Source organism: Thalia democratica, chromosome 3 (genome assembly GCF_965202585.1).
Source record: "Thalia democratica chromosome 3, ktThaDemo2.hap1.1, whole genome shotgun sequence".
In the NCBI taxonomy this organism is placed as follows: Eukaryota; Metazoa; Chordata; class Thaliacea; order Salpida; family Salpidae; genus Thalia; species Thalia democratica.
The window spans coordinates 48,130,995-48,141,097 of NC_139167.1; positions in this window are offsets into that span (position 1 = coordinate 48,130,995).

The following is a 10,103-nucleotide window of genomic DNA, read 5'->3' on the forward strand; positions in this document are numbered from 1 at the left end:
TAAACTTAAACAATTAAGTTATTAAGCTAAAAAAGACTATGGAATTTACTCTTTTCGAGCCAAATGAAATATTTAGACTTTTAATAAATGAGCAACTTTAAAATTTAATTGGGCTGGTGTGTATAGTAACCAAAAAAAAAACTATATACGTTTTAAGAGTAACTCAAATACAATAGCAATAATCAATAACAAAAACACTATAATGTATATATCTTCCATAGCTGAAACATATAAACATCAGCCCTTTCTTCCCGAAGATAACTTGTTATTGAAAAAAACTTAAAAACTTAAAGCAATATGTTTAGATTTAGCTGTAGACAGTCAGTATAAATCTGTTAAAATTAGGTCAATAAACTTTTTTTAAAGTTTTGTTGAAAAATGAGTTACTAATTAATCTGTCAGCATTAAATAAGTTAATAAAAGCAGTGTTTAAACAGAAATAAAAACATACACGTACAAAATCTTTATAATGTATAAAGATATTAAAAATTTTTTGTATGAAAAACGTTTATTATATAAATAGTAAACTACTATACTATCATTTAAACTTTAAAACACTTTACAAAGCTTATAGTTAAGAAACGGTAAACATAATTATAATCAAATTAATAGTTAAAAAAAAATTTTTGTCAATAGTGCTCGACAAGTTAATTTTGAACTAAATATTTATTCAATTATTTAACAAACAACAGTTTTATACAGCCGTTTCGTTTGATAAACTTTAGCTTTACTAAGGAATATATTAGATATAAATACCTCATACACGAAACGGCTGTATATACTGTTGTTTGTTATATAGTTAAATAAATAACCTTAATCATACATACATTGCAAATTCTAAAAAATAACAGTATTAGTCATTTAAAAAACACAAAAAAGTTAACAAAAAGATATACAAATGTTAAACAAAAGATTTTCTGACTATTAAAAAATCTTTCAAAATAAAAATTGTTTTATTTTAAACCAAGAACAATCTAATTAAATATACTTAAACAAGGTTCTTACAAAAGAACACACATATTACGTTTAATTTTTCTAGGTACTTATTAAATATTGTTATAAAACATTTTCTGGACTTTAAAACATATTTATCAAAAAGCAAACAACAGCTTTGTAAACAATACTGCATTAGTTTTATAATTGAAAGCACTGACGTTTGAGTTAAAATAAACTGTAAATATAATTAAAAATAGTTAAACGAAACTTAGACCGGTAATTATACTAAAGTTAACTTGGAACTTGATCTTATTAACAGAACTAAGTATAAAATTGATCTTAAAAGTTAAATAAAATTAAGCAAAAAGTTTTTTTTATGATTGTTCATAATAAAAGTATTTAAAATAAACTTAGATTTTTAAAGTAGCTGTTTGTTGCATAATAATTTTTGAATTTCAAAAATTGGTTTGAACAGCTAATAGAAGTAAAAAAATAATTTTTACCAGAAGTTTTGTTATAACCAGTACTTTTCATAAATTTAACTGTAATACGACTTATTTCAAAACGCGTACATAACTGTGATGTGGGTAGACTTTTTTTTTTTTAAACTTAATTCAAAAAAAGATAAAAAGAGCTGAGAATGTTAAATTAAAATTTATCTATGTTGTATGCAAGTTCAGAAACTCGTAATATAATAATATATATATAAGAAAATATTCAAAACTAATTAACTAGTAAAATTTTGTTCTGAAATATAACTTATACAGTATTGTACAAAATGAGTTACATAGGCTAAAAAGGAATAATTAAATAAAAGCATTGGTAGCTTAAACAATTAAGTTAAGTCATTTATTTAGTATGTAAGATTAAAATCAATTTAGTAACAACTAAATTTATTTAAAAGTAATGCATTTATTTGTGTTAAACTGAGAACACAATTCGACGGTATTTTTAAAAAATATATAAGTACTTAGATGAAATAAGAACAAAAAGTAATATATAACTTTTACTGTGTTTCTTTTATTCATGTTGTTATCAAACATAACAGAGAGATCCTCCAAAAACCTCCAAAGAGAGTATTTGTAAAAGTACAAATGTTCAAACATTTTTAACTGCTGATAATGTTAGGTAATGAAGATCTGAACGAAGCAGTTCGTTTGATTAAACAGCAGCAAAGTACAGTGTAGCTAATTTGTTGAAAACTGATAAATGTTTAACAAATAACTCAGTTTCATGGAGTTCTTAAAAAACTATGTAAAAAGTTCCGTATGCAATATGAGCTGTATCAAATAAACGTAAAAACTAAAAACAATAGTTTACTAATATTAGTACTACAAAAAAAAAACTATCTTAAAAGAGTGAGATTAGTAGTTTTATAAATATTTATTCTTAATTAAACTTAAGTCTTTTTCGAATATAGTTTTTAATTTCCTTTTTAAGCATATAAAAATTCTTAGTATATTGAAAAAAAAGAATACTTTTAAAATGTCCAGAAAAATAAATTAACGGCAGTTAATTTAACTATTAAATTCTTATAGATTGGTCTTTGAAAACTAGCAGCTTATACCTATTCGTTTGCGGTTCTGGTTACTCAACGGCCACTGTTTGAATAGCTATGGATGCAAAAAAAGCCATGATTTTTAAACAAACATTGTCAAATATATATGAAATGTATTTTAACTTAAAAATAGGAAATATGATAGTTTTATTTAAACAGTCAATATACTTTTTGTGTACTTTATAACTGTTTTAATTGTTTTTTACCATGTCTTCTTACAGAAAAGTTCATTTAAACAGAGCCATACAACTTGTACAAATAAGTTAATATAAAAAGTCAATCTTAATCACTTTGTTGTCATACTTAAAGTAAATAAGTGTGATGTACTTAACATGAAACCTCATGCTGTACGCTTATGATATATATGATAAATATAATGCTAACGTTTCGTTTAGTACACTTATTATAACTTTTAATCATCAAGATCTTAGATTTTTTAATAAGATGCTTTTATAGAAGAGTTTTTAAACTTGTTTTGGTAGTTTTTGACTCAGTGATTATCAAGTTTATACTTTATTAAGTTTTTTAAGTTTTATTTAGCTTTAAAATTATAATTTTTTTAAATCAAATTATTATTTCTTAAATACTTTATTTAATACTAAACTATGGAGATGAAATAATGACGAAACAGTCGAGATTTGAAGTCTCACTTGTTAACATGTGCTGTAGGATTTTATTAAAAACAAAAATTTGGACCTTACAAAACCTAAAATGTCTAACCTTAATCCTTAAAAATACCTTTAAACACTTTTTATAACTTGTCTATATGATTAAAAGTGTTAGCACCACTTCAAATTCACTCTCAGAAAAGTTTGATTGAAAGCTTTAGGACACTTAAGCCAGCATCTTGATAATAATCAATCTAATAAGATATCTAAAAAGTATCCTAACTTATAAAATACTAGTTTAAGCTTTTGTATTTATTCAACAAACGATACACAAAGTGTGCACTACGAACAGAATTAAGCGAGAAACCAAAAATCACAAAATTAAAGTACAAGTTTCACATACTAAAAATAAAACATCCTTAGTAAATGTTCAAATGGCAGAAATTTTTATGGAATAAAGTTATAGTTATATTGCTTAGCCACATTTTGCACTTACTTCAATGATTTTGGATGTTTTCCACCATAAGTTACTTTACCCTACTAAATAACTGTCTTCTTGTAACACTTGGACAGTTTTTGTTTTTATGAAGTTTATTTAACAAGCAAAATATTAATACTTAAAAAGCTCTGGTTTAGTTATTTGTTTAAAATTTTAATTTGACGATAACAAAATACGAATGAAAAAGCTGCCAATGCCTGTTGTATGGCACATAGTCCTTTTTTTCGTTTAAATTAAATATAATACACTGTTAGTAGCTATTAGCTTGTTTATAATTAAAAAAAATTTTTTTTTTTGAATTTACCTAACACTTGCGATAGTTTTATTTCTAACTGCTTAAAAGAATATATTGTTTATTCAACTATAAAAAGCGCTCAAAAAACTTGGTCTAAGGACCTGGTGTACAAAGGAACATTTCGGTTATCGAGTCGTACACCACATTCTTATAAAGTTTCTTACGACTTACGAGCTATTACTCATAGTTTTTTTTATCATTTAAATATATAAATCTTTAGTAATAAAACAATCAGTTAAACGAAAAGAAAAATGTAAGAAAATGAAACTAAACGAAAATTAACTGAATTTTGTGTTTAATAATGTACTATGAATCTTGTTTAGTAACACAAGAACTAAAAATTTATATAACTTTAAATTAAATTTTAAAAGAAGATAAACAACACTAATAACAAACTGGTGAATACTTGAATTATAGGTTACAACTTCTTTAAAGAGATTAAAATGTAATACGCTGAAAAAATTTTACGAAATTTTTTTTATAAGTATTTTGTGTTAAAAAGGTAACTTTTATTTTATTTAATAGTTTAACTTGTACAGTAAAAACAATTTTACATTTGAATAGTCAAATAAACTATGGTAAAAAAATTTCAAAGAATTTTAAAGAAGTTATTTTTACAATAACTGAACTTAACTCATATAAATAAAATTATGAAGATAAGTATTGTAAAGTTTATGCTTTTAATAAGAAAAAAAGTAATAATAATTTTAACAATAATAATATTAACAACAACAAATTTTCTTCTATTTTAAAACATATTTTTTTTTGAATACTTGTCCAAGTCTAAAACTGTAATAATAGAAAGCAAGCAACATTTGCAAACATAAAAAAGAAGAATTTTTTCTTTGATTCCTCAAAAATATAAAATTTTTAACTTAAGTTTGCTTAAAACAGTTATCTTAGTTTACTATTTAAATACTTTATTTTCTGCTAAAGTAAAAACATTTATAGCTATCTTTTTACATTTGCATGCTAAAAAAAAGTTTTTAAGCGAAAGAAAAAAAAAAGTTTGTAAGTATTCTGCACTTAATTCAAAAAAGTAATTTTAAAAAATAACTTGAAAGAAAATGCTAAAGCCTAGACTAAACCAATGTTACTGTAACAAAAAAATCAACTTTCGAACAAAAAAACAAATGTATAAAAAAAATAAACAAAAATTTGGATATTGAATGAAAAATACTATTAACTCCTTAAACAAAAGTAAATAGACGAGTAGGAATGATCACTAACGACCTTGAGAAACACTATTTAAAATATAACTTTTAAGTTCATCCTGGAACATTCCAAAAGGATTTATATTTTTTAAACATAATGGTAGCTTAATCCATAACTTACTTCCTTGGTAGGATATCAATTTATGACCTATTTTGCTGTTGAATCTAGGTAGAAAAAGTTCTAAAGACCTCGTATGATTATTATAGACATTTTTTCACTTTTATAATAATTTTAAAGTTACCTGGTAACAAGTTATTGTTAAACTTAAACATAACCAGACCTATTTCATATAGATACAAACTTTCAACATCTAATATTTTTTTCTGAGTTTTTAATTCTCTTACACTATCATCATATTTCTTATAATATATGCATCTAAGTGCTCTGTTTATGGGAACATTGATATCATTTATACATAATAGACTAATAGATTAATAAAATGTACTTATCTTAAAAAAGATTTTATTGGGTTTGTGTTACTCGTTTGAAGGAGAGAATTAAAAAAAGCTCTATTGTGGCCAAGAAATAGAATTAATAGCGAACCTGGCAAAAGATAAAAGTTTTCTATAAATTTTAAGGCTTTTTTAGTATTTTTATTTAAGTGTATTTTGCACTTGCGTGCATTTTGTATGCTTTTCAGTGAATTGAGTTTAATTATTTTTTATTTGCTATAAATTTTCTTGAAAAAAAATAAAAGAGCGTCAATTTTGATAGTAGGTTTTTATATATGAGATTGTAACACATAACTAACGGAATTGGATATATTTGCTTTCCGTTCGTTTTGTTCACTAAAAAAACTAGTCTCAATAGACAATTTTTATTTACGTGAAGTAACCTCTTCTCGAATCTGAACACTGAATTCAAAAGGAATTACAAAGACAGCTTACTGTCCTTTTAAATAGTGAAACAATCTACCTTCAGGTGTTGAGCAACTACCCATATAGCTATGTCTGTTTTAAGTACCAACACAATAGTTTATAAAATATTGAACAACTACAGTTTTTAAACCAGGGCGGTTTTAAGTCGCCTTATTGTGCTCTTGAATAAAGAATCATTTCTCTAACTGAAATCTTACTTCAGACGAGTTATTGGGATACAAAAGTAGTTTAACAAAGCCATTGCAAGTAACCTATAAGCTCTGAATTGTATAAAAGAGTAAAGATTATTATAATTTTGTTAGAAACCAAATTTAGTAGCGCAGTTTTAATAACCGTTTATAAGTAAATTTTAGCTTCATAAAGTTGATGAATAAACATTATAAGTATGTATTAGTACTTAATAGACTATTGTAGGTTAAAATTACTATAGTTCACAAGTTAGAATAATTACAACCGTTTAGAAGCACTGCCGCTATATTTAACTCTTAATAAAAAACTAGAAGTTCTAGTAACATGAAACCTAAGCCTTTATCAGAAAGTAGCCTCCCTAGGATAGTTACTAAGCACGCAGCACTTGCGTATATAGCTGAAAAGATGTAAACCTACTCGATTCCTAATGCCAAGCTAAATTCAGCGTCCGACCAACACAATGTATTAACAAAGAACCTTATTGCGATAGAAAGAAGAAGTTGTACTTGCACTAAATAAAACTGCACTTAAGAATAAATACTAAAAAAAAAGTTTAAGAAAAAAAATTGATAGTAAATATAAAAATAAGAAATTAAAATTTTAATATATTATTTAAACGAAAAGTTATAATATGAATTTAAAACAACTGCTATTGTGTGTAAATATTTTATTGACTTACGACGTGTCTCTGCTCATACAGTATGAAAAGCTCTTAAGGGTCTGTACATCAGAAAAAAGAATATAAATTATGTGTTAGATATATTTACTATAAGCATTTATTTGTAAGTAAAAAACGAGATAAAGATTTTATCAACAGTAAAATAGTAAGTATAAACATGTAAAAATTTCAGGTTTTATCCAGGAACAGCACATATGATTCTACCTTTTATACGAGTTCAGCTAATGCTTTTAAAGTTAAAGCAAGCATCTTTAAGCATATAACAAATAAATTATTGAAAGTTTGGTCAAAACATTAAATTTACACATCTGTTTACTAGCTTTTACTTTTTATAAATTATTAATTATAAAAAATCTATCTACTCAGTTAGAAATTGAAAAGTCACTTTTTGATTTAGAGTCTAAGTTTAAACAAATTTAAATGTAAAAGATTGCAATATAAAGTTACGGTAAATAGAAAAATAATAATGATGTAAAATAACAAAAGAAAATAAATACTAAATAACACACTAAGACTTGAAATCAGCAAATATTATTTACCTAGACACAAAATGGGTTTAAACAACTAATTCAGTCATGTAGTCGTGATTAAAAGTAGTTAATTAAAAGTTTAAAATGTGAGTAGCTTAAACTAGAAGTGTAACATTGTACATTAAGAAAAAAAAGTATATATAAATCAGAATTGTGTATATAACTAATGATGAAGTGTTTTACTTGGTTCATTTTAGCTGTCAATGTTTATAAAATTTTTTAGCTTTTAGTTTAGCACAGTAAAGTTTTTGTATTAAACAGAATTGAATATAATTAGAAAATTACTTTACATTCATACTATAAATGTGTTTTATAATACACATGTTTCATGTTTATTTATTTCCTCGGTTCTTTGTAGTTTTTAGTTATAAAAATTTACTGATGTTTTATAATTTGTTAAAATAACAATAACGGTAATAAAAATGATAACTAATCTTAAGGCTAATAAAAAAACAATGTGTTGTCCAGGTATTTTTATTTAGTATAAGTGGATACATGTTGTTCAAAGAAAATTTAAAGACTTTAAAAACAAATTTTAGTTAAACAGAAAAATTAATAATTGTGATTCTTTTAGATAACATGAGTTTGAATAGTATGACTAATTAGCTAGAGTAGTTCAAACTAGAAAGCAAATAAACATTGAAAAGGACTAATCTCTAGTTAATTTCAATAAACTTATATAAGTTTAAGTTAATTTTTTTTTAAACAAAATTAGCTATTTTTAGTTATTTATCTGACTTATTGTTTTATAAACCACTATGGTTTTTTTTTAATTTGTGTTACATTTATACAGTACCAATGTTAATTCTCATCAAGTTAAATACTTATTATAAACACACAAACACATATATATATAGCGCAAAAAAATTGATTTTAAATTAACTTTGGAGGTGATAAAAAAAGCGCAGCCAATAGCAGATGGTAATAACTCTGTTTGTAGGCTGTGCTTAAAAGAATCAACATACGTTATGTATGCATTAAAAAAGGAAGGTTGTTTAAATAAGAGGAGTGAATTCATATCGTCTTGTCGACATATGAAAAAGCTCCTCTTAAAATAAAGTAAATTTTGTAACTGTTTAAAAATATAGGTTTAATCGTTTGCTAACAAAAGATCCTAGTGAAATAACTTTACTGGAATACAAATAAAAACAAATTGTACAGTTAATTTTCTTTATTGTACCAACATATAATTCTGTGTGTTAACGAATCAACACACTTCAACTGGGTTCTGTAAAAAAATTATTACTGTAATGAAAGAATAGAAGCATAGAATAAAGTAGGTGTATACATATTTTCATTAAAATAAAATAATTTCTACAGATAGTAGTTAATAATAAATAAAATACTTAATATTAAATCCGACTGTTATTAAATATTTAAAGTAAACTAAAATATAAATTATGTAATGTAGAAATTATTTTGTTTTAATGAAAACATGTATACACCTACTTTATTCTATGCTTCTATTATTTCATTACAGTAATAATTTTTTTACAGAACCCAGTTGAAGTGTGTTGGTTTGTTAACACACAGAAACATATGCTAGTACAATAAAGGAAGATTACTGAACAATTTGTTTTTATAGAAGTATTTTATAGTCACTTAAATGTGGTCTTTGTGAATATTAGTTGTTTGATTAGTTAAATGAAAAATCGATTTTTGTACTGAATTTTCTTAATGCACAATACTACGTCATACTGTTTTTTGTTTTTTGAATAACTTTTTATCTAAGTTTGGTAAAGTGCTTTTTATTTTAAATTGAACTGGCTGATGATTAAAGCGATTAATGACATATATATATATATATATAAATATAATTTATTCAAATGGCGATTTTAAAAATTCTGGAACATATGTTTCACAAAGCTTTAATTTTTCATAAAGCTTTGATCATCAGCCAGTTAAATTCAAAATACAAGGCTTTGTATTTTGAATTTAACTGGCTGATGATCAAAGCTTTATGAAAAATTAAAGCTTTGTGAAACATATGTTCCAGAATTTTTAAAATCGCCATTTGAATAAATTATTTAAAAGCCCTTCAAGTGGGCTCAGTTGAAAGTGTTTACGTTTAAACATTAACCTTATTTTATATATATAAACATATATATATATAATATATAATTTATTGGAAAAGTACGATTTCAAAATACTATTACATGTGTTTCATAAAGCTAAACAAATCTAAGTTTTAAATAAATAAATATATATATTTATATATAGAAATAAGTTGATTAACTTAATAAAATAAATCTTTCACACCGAGCCCATCTTAAGGGCTTTTGTATAAATTTTATATCTTTTGCACAAGCCGTTTTGCATGATTTTTGACAGTTTCAAAATTACGTCATAATCTATTTATGCTTAATTTTTTAACTTTCATTTGTGCGTTTTGTTTTGTGCTTTATTTTGAACTTGTTTTGAAGTTGATGAGTGTATAGGCACGAAACTCTAATTCTTTTAGTTTTACGTCTTGAATATATATATATAGCGAAGAGTTGGCATTAAATCACTGAACTTTGCTAATAATTACATCAGCGTACCTGCTGAGGACTTAAGCCTGATAAAAATTGCCTGCAAATCGGTAATCTGCAAACAAGGAGCTCTGTGGCGCAAAAAGGGAGCAAATACCACCAACTCACTTTTTGACGTAGCGCAGGGATCTTATATGGGCCCAGAGCTATGCGAACTTTATGAATTTTATTGTTAGACGGGTTTA